This window comes from Oncorhynchus masou, chromosome 28, assembly GCF_036934945.1.
Source record: "Oncorhynchus masou masou isolate Uvic2021 chromosome 28, UVic_Omas_1.1, whole genome shotgun sequence".
Lineage (NCBI taxonomy): Eukaryota > Metazoa > Chordata > Actinopteri > Salmoniformes > Salmonidae > Oncorhynchus > Oncorhynchus masou.
This window is the reverse complement of record NC_088239.1, coordinates 52,844,807-52,859,252: the sequence shown is the minus strand read 5'-3', so window position 1 is coordinate 52,859,252 and position 14,446 is coordinate 52,844,807.

Here is a 14,446-nt window from a genome sequence, read left to right as displayed (position 1 = left end):
AGCAGCGGTGGAAAGGGGGGGTGGGGGGATCTATGCAAATAGTCTGGGTAGCCATTTGATTAGGTGTTCAGGAGTCTTATGGCTTGGGGGTAGAAGCTGTTTAGAAGCCTCTTGGATCTAGACTTGGCGCTCCAGTACCACTTGCCCTGCAGTAGCAGAGAGAACAGTCTATGACTACGGTGGCTGGAGTCTTTGACAATTTTTAGGGGCTTCCTCTGACACCGCCTGTTATAGAGGTCCTGGATGACAGGAAGCTTGGCACCAGTGATGTACTGGGCCGTTCGCACTACCCTCTGTAGTGCCTTGCGGTCGGAGGCCTAGCAGTTGCCTTACTAGGCAGTGATGAAACCATGCTCTCGATGGTGCAGCTGTAGAACCTTTTGAGGATCTGAGGACCCATGCCAAATCTTCTCAGTCTCCTGAGGGGGAATAGGTTTTGTTGTGCCTTCTTCATGACTGTCTTGGACCATGTTAGTTTGTTGGTGATGTGGACATCAAGAAGCTTGAAGCTCTCAACCTGCTCCACTGCAGCCCCGTCGATGAGAATGGGGGCATGCTCGGTCCTCTTTTTCCTGTAGTCCACAATCATCTCCTTTGTCTTGATCATGTTGACGAAGAGGTTATTGTCCTAACACCACACTTCCAGGTCTCTGACCACCTCCCTATAGGCTGTCTCGTCGTTGTCGGTGATCAGGCCTACCACTGTTGTGTCATCGGCAAACTTAATGATGGTGTTGGAGTTGTGCCTGGCAGTGCAGTCACAAGGGAACAGGGAGTACAGGAGGGGACTGAGCACGCACCATTGAGGGGCCCCAATGTTGAAGATCAGCATGGCGGATGTGTTGTTACCTACCCTTACCACCTGGTGGCGGCCCGTCAGGAAGTCCAGGGTCCAGTTGCAGAGGGAGGTGTTTAGTTCCAGGGTCCTTAGCTTATTCGTGAGCTTTGTGGGCACGATGGTGTTGAATGCTAAACTGTAGTCAATGATTAGCATTCTCACATAGGTGTTCATTTTGTCCAGGTGGGAAAGGGCAGTGTGGAGTGCAATAGAGATTGCATCAGCTGTGGATCTGTTGGGGTGGTATGTAAATTGGAGTGGATCTAGGGTTTCTGGGATAATGGTGTTGATGTGAGTCATGACCAGCCTTTCAAAGCACTTCATGGCTGCAGACGTGAGTGCTACAGGTCGGTAGTCATTTAGGCAGGTTACCTTAGTGTTCTTGGGCACAGGGACGATGGTGGTCTGCTTAAAACATGTTGGCATTACAGACTCAGACAGGGAGAGGTTGAAAATGTCAGTGAAGACACTTGCCAATTGGTCAACGCATGCTTGCAGTACACGTCCTGGTAATCCGTCTGGCCCTGCGGCCTTGTGAATGTTGACCTGTTTAAAGGTCTTACTCACATCGGCTGCAGAGAGAGTGATCACACAGTCTTCCAGAACAGCTGGTGCTGTCATGCATGTTTCAGTGTTATTTGCCTCGAAGCGAGCATCAAAGTAGTTTAGCTCGTCTGGTATGCTCGTGTCACTGGGCAGCTCTCGGCTGTTTTACCCTTTGTAGTCTGTAATGGTTTGCAAGCCCTGCCACATCCGACGAGTGTCAGAGCCAGTGTAGTACGATTCAAAGTTAGTCCTGTATTGGCGCTTTGCCTGTTTGATGGTTCGTCTGAGGGCATAGTGGGATTTCTTGTAAGCTTCCGGGTTAGAGTCCCGCTCCTTGAAAGCGGCAGTTCTAGCCTTTAGCTCAGTGCGGATGTGGCCTGTAATCCATCGCTTCTGGTTGGGGTATGTATGTACAGTCACTGTGGGGATGACGTCATTGATGCAGTTGTTGATGAAGCCAATGACTGATGTGGTGTACTCCTCAATGCCATCAGAGGAATCCCGGAAAATATTCCAGTCTGTGCTTGTAAAACAGTCCCGTAGCTTAGCATCTCCTTCATCTGACACCTTTTTTATTGATCGAGTCACTGGTGCTTCCTGCTTTAATTTTTGCTTTTTAGCAGAATCCGTAGGATAGAATTATGGTCAGATTTGCCAAATGGAGGGCGAGGGAGAGCTTTGTATGCATCTCTGTGTGTGGAGTAAAGGTGGTCCAGAGTTTTTTTTCCTCTGGTTGCACATTTAATAACATGCTGATAGAAATTTGGTAAAACGGATTTAAGGTTCCATGCATTAAAGTCCCCAGCTACTAGGAGCGACGCCTCTGGGTGAGCATTTTCCTGTTTGCTTATGGCAGAATATAGCTCATTCAATGCTGTCATAGTGCCAGCCTCTGATTGTGGTGGTATTTAAACAGCTACGAAAAATACAGATGAAATATACAGATGAAAACTATCTGGGTAGATAGTGTGGTCTTCAGGTTATCGTGAGATACTCTACCTCGGGTAAGCAATAGCTCGAGACTTCCTTAGATATCGTGCACGAGCAGTTATTTACAAAAATACATAGTCTGCCGCCTCTTGTCTTACCAGACACCACTGTTCTATCCTCCAGGTGCAGCGTATAACAAGCCAGCTGTATGTTGTTAGTGTCGTCGTTCAACCACGACTCCATGAAGCATAAGATATTACAGTTTTGAATGTCCCATTGGTAATTTAATCTTCCGCATAGGTCATCTATTTTATTGTCCCAAGATTGCACGTTTGCTAGCAGAATGTATTATTCGATCACCTATGAATTCTCAGAAGGCAGCCCACCCTCCGGACCCTTTTTCTCCGCCTTCTCTTCACGCAAATCACGGGGATCTAGGCCTGTTCCAGAGAAAGCAGTATATCGTTTGCGTCTGGCTCGTCAGACACGTTAAAGGAAAAAAAGGATTCTGTCAGTCCGTGGTGAGTAATCGCAGTCCTGATGTCCAGAAGTTATTATCATAAGAGACGGTAGCGGCACCATTATGTACAAAATAAGTTTAAAAAATAGAGTTTGTGAAGATGAAAAATTATACTGGGCTGAGGACACGCACCTCAGGGCGAGTGCGGGGAGGAGGAACAGGGAGTACTGGGCTCTGGACACGCACAGGAAGCCGCCCCAAGACAGAGCTGGAGGCAGCCAAAGCGGAGAGGCGGCGGTTTGAAGAGGCAGCACGGATGGAAGCCCGGGAGTCAGCCCCAAAAATTTCTTGGGGGAGTGCACACAGGAAGTGTGGCGAAGCCAGGTAGGAGATCTGTGCCAACTCTCCGTGCTTACCGTGGAGAGAGGCGGACCAAGCAGGCACCGTATTATGCCGTGAGGCATACGGTGTCCCCAGTGCTCAGGCATAGCCCGGTGCGGTACAAGCAGCGCCTCGTATTGGCCGGGCTAGAGTGGGCATCGAGTCAGATGCCATGAAGCCGGCTCAGCGCATCTGGTCTACAGTGCGTCTCCTCGGGTCGGGGTACATGGCACCAGCCCTACGCATGGAGTCCCTGGTTCGCCAGCACAGCCCAGTGCGGGCTATTCCACCTCGCCGCACTGGCCTGGCTACGGGGAGCATTCAGCCAGGTAGGGTTGGACAGGCTCGGTGCTCGAGACCTCCAATGCGCCTTCACAGTCCGGTCTATCCAGTGCCTCTTCCACGCACCAGTCCTCCGGTGGCAGCCCCCCGCACCAGGCTGTCTCTCCGTCTGCTCCCTACAGGTGCTACCGCCTGTCCAGTGCTGCCAGAGTCTTCCTCCTGCCCAGAGCTGCCAGAGTCTCCTGTCTGTCCTGAGCTGCCAGAGTCTCCCATCTGTCCTGAGCTGCCAGAGTCTCCCGTCTGTCCTGAGCTACCACAGTCTCCCGTCTGTCCTGAGCTGCCAGAGTCTCCCGTCTGTCAGGATTTGGCCAGGGTTGTTCCGGTTTTGGTCACTAGATGCCCCCATTGTGCTTTTTGACCCTTTTGTTTTCCCTTGTTCCCAGTTATTATTTGCACCTGTGCCTCGTTTCCCTTGATTGTATTTAAACCCTTAGTTTTCCTCAGTTCTTTGCTCTGTGTTTGAATGTTGGCACCCAGCCCCAGTGATGCTGTGAACATTTGTTGCGCCAGTTGGACTCTCTTGTGTTACTCTGTTTTTGTTCTTGTTTATTTATTTTTGATTATCTTTTGAGGCTTTTTTTCTGCTGTACCTACCACCTTGTGGATTTACCTTTTTGACTTGGAGGATTACCTTTGTTCTCTTGGAATTACTTTTGACGTTGTGGATTTATATTTTTGCCTGAAGAACTTTCCTTTTACTTTATTAAAACACCGTCTCAAGTACTGCTGTGTCTGCCTCATCTTCTGGGTTCTGCTGACTATGGCTCAGTTTGCTAAGTGACTGTTTCTCACACCGGAGACCCGGGTTTGTAACCGGGTCCTGACACCGTCTGTCCTGAGCTGCCAGAGTCGTCCGTCAGTCAGGAGCTGCCAGAGCCGCCCGTCAGTCAGGAGCTGCCAGAGCCGCCCGTCAGTCAGGAGCTGCCAGAGCCGCCCGTCAGTCAGGAGCTGCCAGAGCCGCCCGTCAGTCAGGAGCTGCCAGAGCCGCCCGTCAGTCAGGAGCTGCCAGAGCCGCCCGTCAGTCAGGAGCTGCCAGAGCCGTCCGTCAGTCAGAAGTTGCCAGAGCTGCCGGAATCACCCGTCATGCCGGCACTGCCGGAATCGCCCTTCACTCCGGAGCTGCCGGAGTCTCCCGCCTGTCCTTTGCTGCCGGAATCTCCTGTCCATTCAGGACCCGTGGCTTGGGGGTCCGAGGTCGGCGGTGAGGGTCGCCTCTCTAAAGAGGCCACAGAGGCGGTTAAAGAGGTGGAGAAAGACTATGGTGGAGTGGGGTCCACGTCCCGTGCCAGAGCAGCCACCGCGGACAGACACCCACCCAGACCCTCCCCTATAGGTTCAGGTTTTGCGGCCGGAGACCGCACCTTTTGAGGGGGGGTACTGTCACGTTCTGACCTTAGTTCTTTTGTTATGTCTTTGTTTTAGTATGGTCAGGGCGTGAGTTGGGTGGGTTGTCTATGTTCCTTTTTCTATGATTTGGGATTTCGGTGTTTGGCCTGGTATGGTTCTCAATCAGAGGCAGCTGTCATTCGTTGTCCCTGATTGAGAACCATTCTTAGGTAGCCTGGTTTCACTTTTGAGGTGTGGGTGATTGTTTCCTGTGTCTGTGTTTGTACCACACGGAACTGTTTCGATTTTCGTTTGTTCATTCACGTTGTTATTTTGTATTTTTCAGTTTTATATATTAAAATGGACACTTACCACGCTGCACATTGGTCCGACCTCTCTTACTCCTCGTCAGAAGAAGAGGACAATCGTTACATATCGCCTCTTCATTCATCCCCAGAAAAGGCACCATACCCACTATCCTGTCCCCATGTGCTCTATGCATTCACAGGTGACCTGTCACTGTGGCCACCTATGGCTGTTGCATTCACTGTCTTTGAGTTGACTAGGGTGAAACTAACAGGTTGTACCACAGTTCAAAAATAGCATACTAGGCATCAGCTATGGCATGAACCACCTCAGATCTCTGCTCAGTTCAAGAGTTCAAGGCTAAACAACATTTCCTCTTCAATAATCTGAACATCGATTGATGATCATAGAAAGGACACTTTCTTTCTTTATGATGAGATACAGTAGATCAAAATATATATGCTCCTCACATAATTGGAGTGGTGCTTGCAATGGTCTCACGTTCACTCACTTGACTACACTGGAATTGCGCACTTACTGATCAGAAATATGACTGCCTCATTTGGAGGTACCACCACCTATGTGAAAACATCTCAATACTCGGTCCATAGTTCTGTACAATTATTAAAATGCGGTGTTTGTTAATTCATGCAATTGACTAACAAAGAGTAAAATGTCACATATGGTTCAAGTGGTATTGAGGTGCATTCACCCACGTGGTATATCCGCTGCTTCCACACTGTTAACTAGCGAAAGAACCCAGTTCAAGTTCCATTGTACTTCAGTGAACACACATTACTTGTGTACTCTGTGTGAAACTAGCCTCAATACGTTTTAGCCACAATAATGAAATTTGCGGTTTGCCTTCAAAATAAAAGTCCTAATTGAAACTGATTGAAACTGATAAAAAATAGTGGAACATGCCATATTTGGATTAGACCAGGGGTGTCAAACTCATTCCATGGTGGGCCGAGTGTCTGCAGGTTTTTTAGTTTTTCCTTTCAATTAAGATCTAGACAACCAGGTGAGGGGAGTTCCTCACTAATTAGTTTCCATAATTCATCAAACAAGTACAAGGGAGGAGCGAAAACCTGCAGACACTTGGCCCTCTGTGAAATTTGACACATGTGGACTAGATAATGATTGACAAGGTTGGAATGTTATATAAATTAAACAAAAGACAATTAGTTAATTTGAAAAACAAAATGTATATATATAGAGATATCTGTTGATATTGTACTGTAGATATATTACACTTCAAAACTGCATTGGGGGCATACTTATATGCACTGTACTTATATATCCAGAGTCATATTCCTGTTAGGCTGAGAGAGGATCTCATGTCATATGATGTGGAAGTAATATGGCTACAGGTTCATCTGCCTCACCTAAAGGCTATTCTCATAGGAAGTTGCTATAAACGCCCATGTGCTAAATGTCAGTATTTGGACTAGACAGTATGTGCTCGATAATGTACAGTGGGGCAAAAAAGTATTTAGTCAGCCACCAATTGTGCAAGTTCTCCCACTTAAAAAGATGAGACAGGCCGGTAATTTTCATCATAGGTACACTTCAACTATGACAGACAAAATTAGAAAATAAATCCAGAAAATCACATTGTAGGATTTTTTATACATTTATTTGCAAATTATGGTGGAAAATAAGTATTTGGTCAAAAACAAAAGTTTATCTCAATACTTTGTTATATTCCCTTTGTTGGCAATGACAGAGGTCAAGCGTTTTCTGTAAGTCTTCACAAGGTTTTCACACACTGTTGCTGGTATTTTGGCCCATTTCTCCATGCAGATCTCCTCTAGAGCAGTGATGTTTTGGGGCTGTTGCTGGGCAACACGGACTTTCAACTCCCTCCAAAGATTTTCTATGGAGTTGAGATCTGGAGACTGGCTAGGCCACTCCAAGACCTTGAAATGCTTCTTATGAAGCCATTCCTTCATTGCCCGGGCGGTGTGTTTGGGATCATTGTCATGCTGAAAGACCCAGCCACGTTTCAACTTCAATGCCCTTGCTGATGGAAGGAGGTTTTCACTCAAAATCTCACGATACATGGCCCCATTCATTATTTCCTTTACACGGATCAGTCGTCCTGGTCCCTTTGCAGAAAAACAGCCCCAAAGCATGATGTTTCCACCCCAATGCTTCACAGTAGGTATGGTGTTCTTTGGATGCAACTCAGCATTCTTTGTCCTCCAAACACGACGAGTTGAGTTTTTACCAAAAAGTTCTATTTTGGTTTCATCTGACCATATGACATTCTCCAAATCTTCTTCTGGATCATCCAAATGCTCTCAACTTCAGACGGGCCTGGGCATGAACTGGCTTAAGCAGGGGGACACGTCTGGCACTGCAGGATTTGAGTCCCTGGCGGCGTAGTGTGTTACTGATGGTAGGCTTTGTTACTTTGGTCCCAGCTCTCTGCAGGTCATTCACTAGGTCCACCCGTGTGGTTCTGGGATTTTTGCTCACCGTTCTTGTGATCATTTTGACCCCACGGGGTGAGATCTTGCGTGGAGCCCCAGATCGAGGTAGATTATCAGTGGTCTTGTATGTCTTCCATTTCCTAATAATTGCTCCCACAGTTGATTTCTTCAAACCAAGCTGCTTACCTATTGCAGATTCAGTCTTCCCAGCCTGGTGCAGGTCTACAATTTTGTTTCTGGTGTCCTTTGACAGCTCTTTGGTCTTGGCCATGGTGGAGTTTGGAGTGTGACTGTTTGAGGTTGTGGATAGGTGTCTTATATACTGATAACAAGTTCAAACAGGTGCCATTAATACAGGTAACGAGTGGAGGACAGAGGAGCCTCTTAAATAAATTACAGGTCTGTGAGAGCCAGAAATCTTGCTTGTTTGTAGGTGACCAAATACTTATTTTCCACCATAATTTGCAAATAAATTCATAAAAAATCCTACAATGTGATTTTCTGGATTTTTCTCATTTTGTCTGTCATAGTTGAAGTGTACCTATGATGAAAATTACAGGCCTATCTCATCTTTTTAAGTGGGAGAACATGCACAATTGGTGGCTGACTAAATACTTTCTGCCCCACTGTATGTGATATCAACAGAAAGGTATATTTTCTGGGTGACCTAAATATTGACAGGTTGTCGTCAAGCTGTCCACTCAAAAAGAAGCTTTAAGCTGTATCTGATGCCTGCAATCTGGTTCTGTAATGGTTTTCCTCCTCTTCGTCTGAAGAGGAGAGGCAAGAAGGATCGGAGGACCAATATACGGCGTGGTAAGTGTCCATGGAATTTATTTAAACACATAAACTGAACACTCCATACAAAAACAATAAACGTAATGTGAATAACCAAAACCAAAAACAGTACCATGTGGTGTAAAACACAGACACGGAAACAATCACCCACCAACAAACAGTGACACCCAGGCTACCTAAGTATGATTCTCAATCAGAGACAACTAACAACACCTGCATCTGATTGAGGGTAGCTCAGGACTGATGGGTAGCTCAGGACTGAGGGGTAGCTCAGGACTGAGGGGTAGCTCAGGACTGAAAGGCAGCTCCTGGCTGGCTGACGGCTCTGGCAGCTCCTGACTGGCGGGCGGCTCTGGCAGCTGCTGACTGGCGGGCGGCTCTGGCAGCTCCTGACTGGCGGGCGGCTCAGATGGCGCTGGGCAGACGGGCGGCTCAGATGGCACTGGGCAGACGGGCGGCTCAGATGGCGCTGGGCAGATGGGCGGCTCAGATGGTGCTGGGCAGATGGGCGGCTCAGATGACGCTGGGCAGACGGGCGGCTCAGATGGCGCTGGGCAGACGGGCGGCTCAGATGGAGCTGGGCAGACGGGCGGCTCAGATGGCGCTGGGCAGACGGGCGGCTCAGATGGCGCTGGGCAGACGGGCGGCTCAGATGGCGCTGGGCAGACGGGCGGCTCAGATGGCGCTGGGCAGACGGGCGGCTCAGATGGCGCTGGGCAGACTGGCGGCTCAGGCAGTGCTGGGCAGACGGGCGGCTCAGGTGGCACTGGGCAGACGGGCAGCTCAGGCGGCACTGGGCAGACGGGCGGCTCAGGCGGCGCTGGGCAGACAGGCAGCTCAGGCGGCCCTGGGCAGACTGGAGACTCCGGCAGCACTGGAGAGAAGGAAGGCTCTGGCAGCGCTGGACAGAGTGGCTCTGGCGCCTCTGGCCTGAGGGGCTTTGGCGCCTCTGGACTGAGGGGTGGAAGCTCTGGCAGCGCCGGACAGGCGGGAGACTCCGGCAGCGCTGGAGAGGAGGAAGGCTCTGGCAGCGCTGGACATAGGGGCTCTGGCGCCTCTGGACTGAGGGGCTCTGGCGCCTCTGGACTGAGGGGCGGGAGCTCTGGCAGCGACGGACAGGCGGGAGACTCCGGCAGCGCTGGAGAGGAGGAAGGCTCTCGCAGCGCTGGACAGAGGGGCTCTGGCGCCTCTGGACTCAGGGGCGGAAGCTCTGGTAGCCACGAGCAGGCGGGAGCACCTGTATTGATGGGACAGAGAGACAGCCTGGTGTGGGGTGCCGGCACTGGTGGTACCGGGCTGGGGACACGCACCTCAGGGCGAATGCCTTGCACACTACGCGAAATCAACAGCTCTCTCTCTTCACTCTCCTCCAATTCTATTAACACCTCCTTGAGTGTCTCCTCATCTCCCATCCGTTCACTCTCCTCCAATCTGTCCAATACCTCCTCGACCCTCTCAGACTCAGCCCTCACGGTAAACAGGGGGAGTTGGCTCAGGTCTGACTGCTGACTCTACCACACTCTCCCTGTGCCCCCCAATACATTTTTGGGGCTGTCTCTTGGGCTTCCTACCGCGCCGCCATGCTCGTTTTGCCAACCTCATTCTCCTGTAGCCCTCCTCACACTGCTTCAGCGAATCACAGGCGGGTTCCGGCACTCTCCCTGGGTCGACCGCCCACCTGTCTATCTCTTCCCAAGTTGTATAGTCCAGAAAATGCTGCCTCTCCTGCTGCTGCTGCTGCTTCTTCTGCTGCTGTTGCCTCTCCTGCTGCTGCTTTTGCTGCTGCTGCCACTTCCTCTGCTGCTTCTGTTGCTTCTCCTGCTGCTGCTTTTGCTGCTGCTGCTGTTGCTCCTGCTGCTGCTGCTGCTGCTGCTGCTGCTGCTGTCTGTTACCACGCCGCTTGGTCCTTGGTTGGTGGGTGATTCTGTAATGGTTTTCCTCCTCTTCGTCTGAAGAGGAGAGGCAAGAAGGATCGGAGGACCAATATGCGGCGTGATAAGTGTCCATGGTATTTATTTAAACACATAAACTGAACACTCCATACAAAAACAATAAACGTAATGTGAATAACCGAAACCGAAAACAGTACTGTGTGGTGTAAAACACAGACACGGAAACAATCACCCACCAACAAACAGTGACAACCAGGCTACCTAAGTATGATTCTCAATCAGAGACAACTAATGACACCTGCCTCTGATTGAGAACCATACTGCGCTGAACGCAGAAAAACACCCTAGACACACAAAACATAGAATGCCCACCCAACTCACGTCCTGACCAACTAAAACAAACAATTAACACAATAACTAGGGTCAGAACGTGACAGGTTCAGGTTATCAGTCAACCTACCAGGGTATTTATAAGCAGAACAGTGATCATAATATAATAGCCATATCTAAAAATGACAAATAAAAGCTCCAAAGACTGGAACTAAAATAGTGTATAAGCGATCACACAAAAGGTTTTGCAATGATTCATATGTGAAAAATATTTGTTGGTCTGGTGTGTGTAATGAGGAACAACCTGACGATGCACTTGAAACATTCATGATAATTTTTTTTCTGGTTACTGATAGACATGCACCTATCAAGAAACTGACAGAACTGCCAAATCTCCATGGATAGATGATGAATTGAAAAACTGTATGGCTAGGAGAGTTGAGGCAAAGAGAATAGGAAATAAGTCTGACAACACAGCAGATTGGCAAACACACAGTTAATTAAGAAAATGCCTAACTACTCTAAACAAAAAGAAGAAAAAACTTTTCAATGGAACCAAGATAAATTATAAAAAGAATACCAGAAATGAAATTCTTGGCCAAAAAGCGAACTCAGCTCCATCATTCATTGAGGCAGATGGCCTTTGATGTTGCCAGCCACTTGAATAATTTTTTGGTTGACAAGATTAACAAATTTAGGCATGACATGCAAACAACAAACACTGAGCTTTCATATTCATGCATACCGTACCAAATAATGAAAGACAATTATTGTAGTTTTGAGTTCCGCAAATTTGATGTGGAAGAGGCAACAAAATGGTTACTATCTATAAATAAGGATAAGCCACCTGGTACTGACAATCTGGAGGGTAAATTGCTGAGGTTGGTAGTGGAATACATTGCGACTCCTGTTTGCCACATCTTCAATCTATGCCTAGAAAATGGTGGGAGGCAAAGGTCATTCCGCTGCCAAGAATAGCAACGCACCCTTTAATGGTTCAAACAGCCAACCAATCATCCTGTTATCGATGCTTAGTAAACTTTTGGGAAAAATTGTGTTTGACCATGTACAATGTTATTTTACAGAAAACAAATTGGCAAAGGACTTTCAGCATGCTTATAGGGAATGGCACTCAACACGCTCGTCACTGACAAAAATGACTGATGAAATGTAAGAAATGTATAATAAGAAGATTGTGGGAGCTGTTTTGTTAGACCTCAGCACAGATTTTGATATCATTGATCATAACCTATTGCTGAAAACCTGATGTGAATTTACATCCTCTGCCTTATCATGTATTGAGAGTTACCTATTTAATAGAAGACAGAGGGTTTTATTTATTGGAAGCCTCTCTAATGCAAATAAGGTTGAGTGTGGTGTACCGCAGAGCAGCTGGCTTGGGCAATTATTGTTTTCTGGTTTTACCAATGACATTCCACTGACCTTAAATAAAGCATGTGTGTCTATGTACAGTGCCTTGCAAAAGTATTCACCCCCCTTGGCATTTTTCCTATTTTGCTGCATTCCAACCTGTCATTTCAATTGATTTTTATTTGGATTTCATGTAATGGGCATACACAAAATAGTCCAAATTGGTGAAGTGAAATTTTTTAAATGACTTGTTTCAAAAAAATCAAAAATATTTACACAGAAAAGTGGTGCGTGCATATGTATTCCCCCCTTTGCTATGAAAGCCCCTAAATAAGATATGGTGCAACCAATTACCTTCAGAAGTCACATAAGGGTGCGTTCTGAGCCCTCTCCTGTACTCCCTGTTCACCCACGACTGCGTGGCCACGCACGCCTCCAACTCAATCATCAAGTTTGCGGATGACACAACAGTGGTAGGCTTGATTACCAACAACGACGAGACGGCCTACAGGGAGGAGGTGAGGGCCCTCGGAGTGTGGTGTCAGGAAAATAACCTCACACTCAACGTCAACAAAACTAAGGAGATGATTGTGGACTTCAGGAAACAGCAGAGGGAACACCACCCTATCCACATCGATGGAACAGTAGTGGAGAGGGTAGTAAGTTTTAAGTTCCTCGGCATACACATCACAGACAAACTGAATTGGTCCACCCACACAGACAGCATCGTGAAGAAGGAGTGATGGTGCGACCTCAGGAGGCTGAAGAAATTTGGCTTGTCACCAAAAGCACTCACAAACTTCTACAGATGCATAATCGAGAGCATCCTGGCGGGATGCATCACCACCTGGTACGGCAACTGCTCCGCCCACAACCGTAAGGCTCTCCAGAGGGTAGTGAGGTCTGCACAACGCATCACCAGGGGCAAACTACCTGCCCTCCAGGACACCTACACCACCCGATGTTACAGGAAGGCCATAAAGATAATCAAGGACAACAACCACCCGAGCCACTGCCTGTTCACCCCGCTATCATCCAGAAGGCGAGGTCAGTACAGGTGCATCAAAGCTGGGACCGAGAGACTGAAAAACAGCTTCCATCTTAAGGCCATCAGATTGTTAAACAGCCACCACTAACATTGAGTGGCTGCTGCCAACACACTGACTCAACTCCTGCCACTTTAATAATGGGAATTGATGGGAAATGATGTAAAATATATCACTAGCCACTTTAAACAATGCTACCTAATATAATGTTTACATACCCTACATTATTCATCTCATATGTATACGTATATACTGTACTCTATATCATCTACTGCATCTTTATGTAATACATGTATCACTAGCCACTTCAACTATGCCACTTTGTTTACATACTCATCTCATATGTATATACTGTACTCGATACCATCTACTGTATCTTGCCTATGCTGCTCTGTACCATCACTCATTCGTATATCTTTATGTACATATTCTTTATCCCCTTACACTTGTGTGTATAATACAGTAGTTTTGGAATTGTTAGTAAGATTACTTGTTGGTTATTACTGCATTGTCGGAACTAGAAGCACAAGAATTTCGCTACACTCCCATTAACATCTGCTAACCATGTGTATGTGACAAATCAAATTTGATTTGATTCGTTAAATAAAGTCCACCTATGTGCAATCTAAGTGTCACATGATCTGTCACATGATCTCAGTATATATACACCGGTTCTGAAAGGCCCCAGAGTCTGCAACACCACTAAGCAAGGGGCACCATGAAGACCAAGGAGCTCTCCAAACAGGTCAGGGACAAAGTGGGGGAGAAGTACAGATCAGGGTTGGGTTAGAAAAAAATATCTGAAACTTTGAACATCCCGCTGAGCACCATTAAATCCATTATTAAAACATGGAACGAATATGGAACCACAACAAACCTGCCAAGAGAGGGCCGTTCACCAAAACTCACGGACCAGGCAAGGAGGGCATTAATCAGAGGGGCAACAAAGAGACCAAAGATAACCCTGAAGGAGCTGTAAAGTTCCACAGCGGAGATTGGAGTATCTGTCCATAGGACCACTTTAAGCCTACATTCCACAGAGCTGGGCTTTACGCTAGTGTGGCCAGAAAAAAGTCATTGCTTAATGAAAAAAATAAGCAAACATGTCTGGTGTTCACCAAAAGGCATGTGGGAGACACCCCAAACATATGGAAGAAGGTACTCTGGTCAGATGAGACAAACATTTAGCGTTTTGGCCATCAAGGAAAACGCAATGTATGGTGCAAACCCAACACCTCTCATCACCCCGAGAACACCCCACAGTGAAGCATGATGGTGGCAGAATCATGCTGTGGAAATATTTTTCATCGGCAGGGACTGGGAAACTGGTCAGAATTGAAGTGATGATGGATGGCGCTAAATACAGAGAAATTCTTGAGGGAAACCTGTTTCAGTCTTCCAGAGATTTGAGACTGGGACGGAGGTTCATCTTCCAGCAGGAC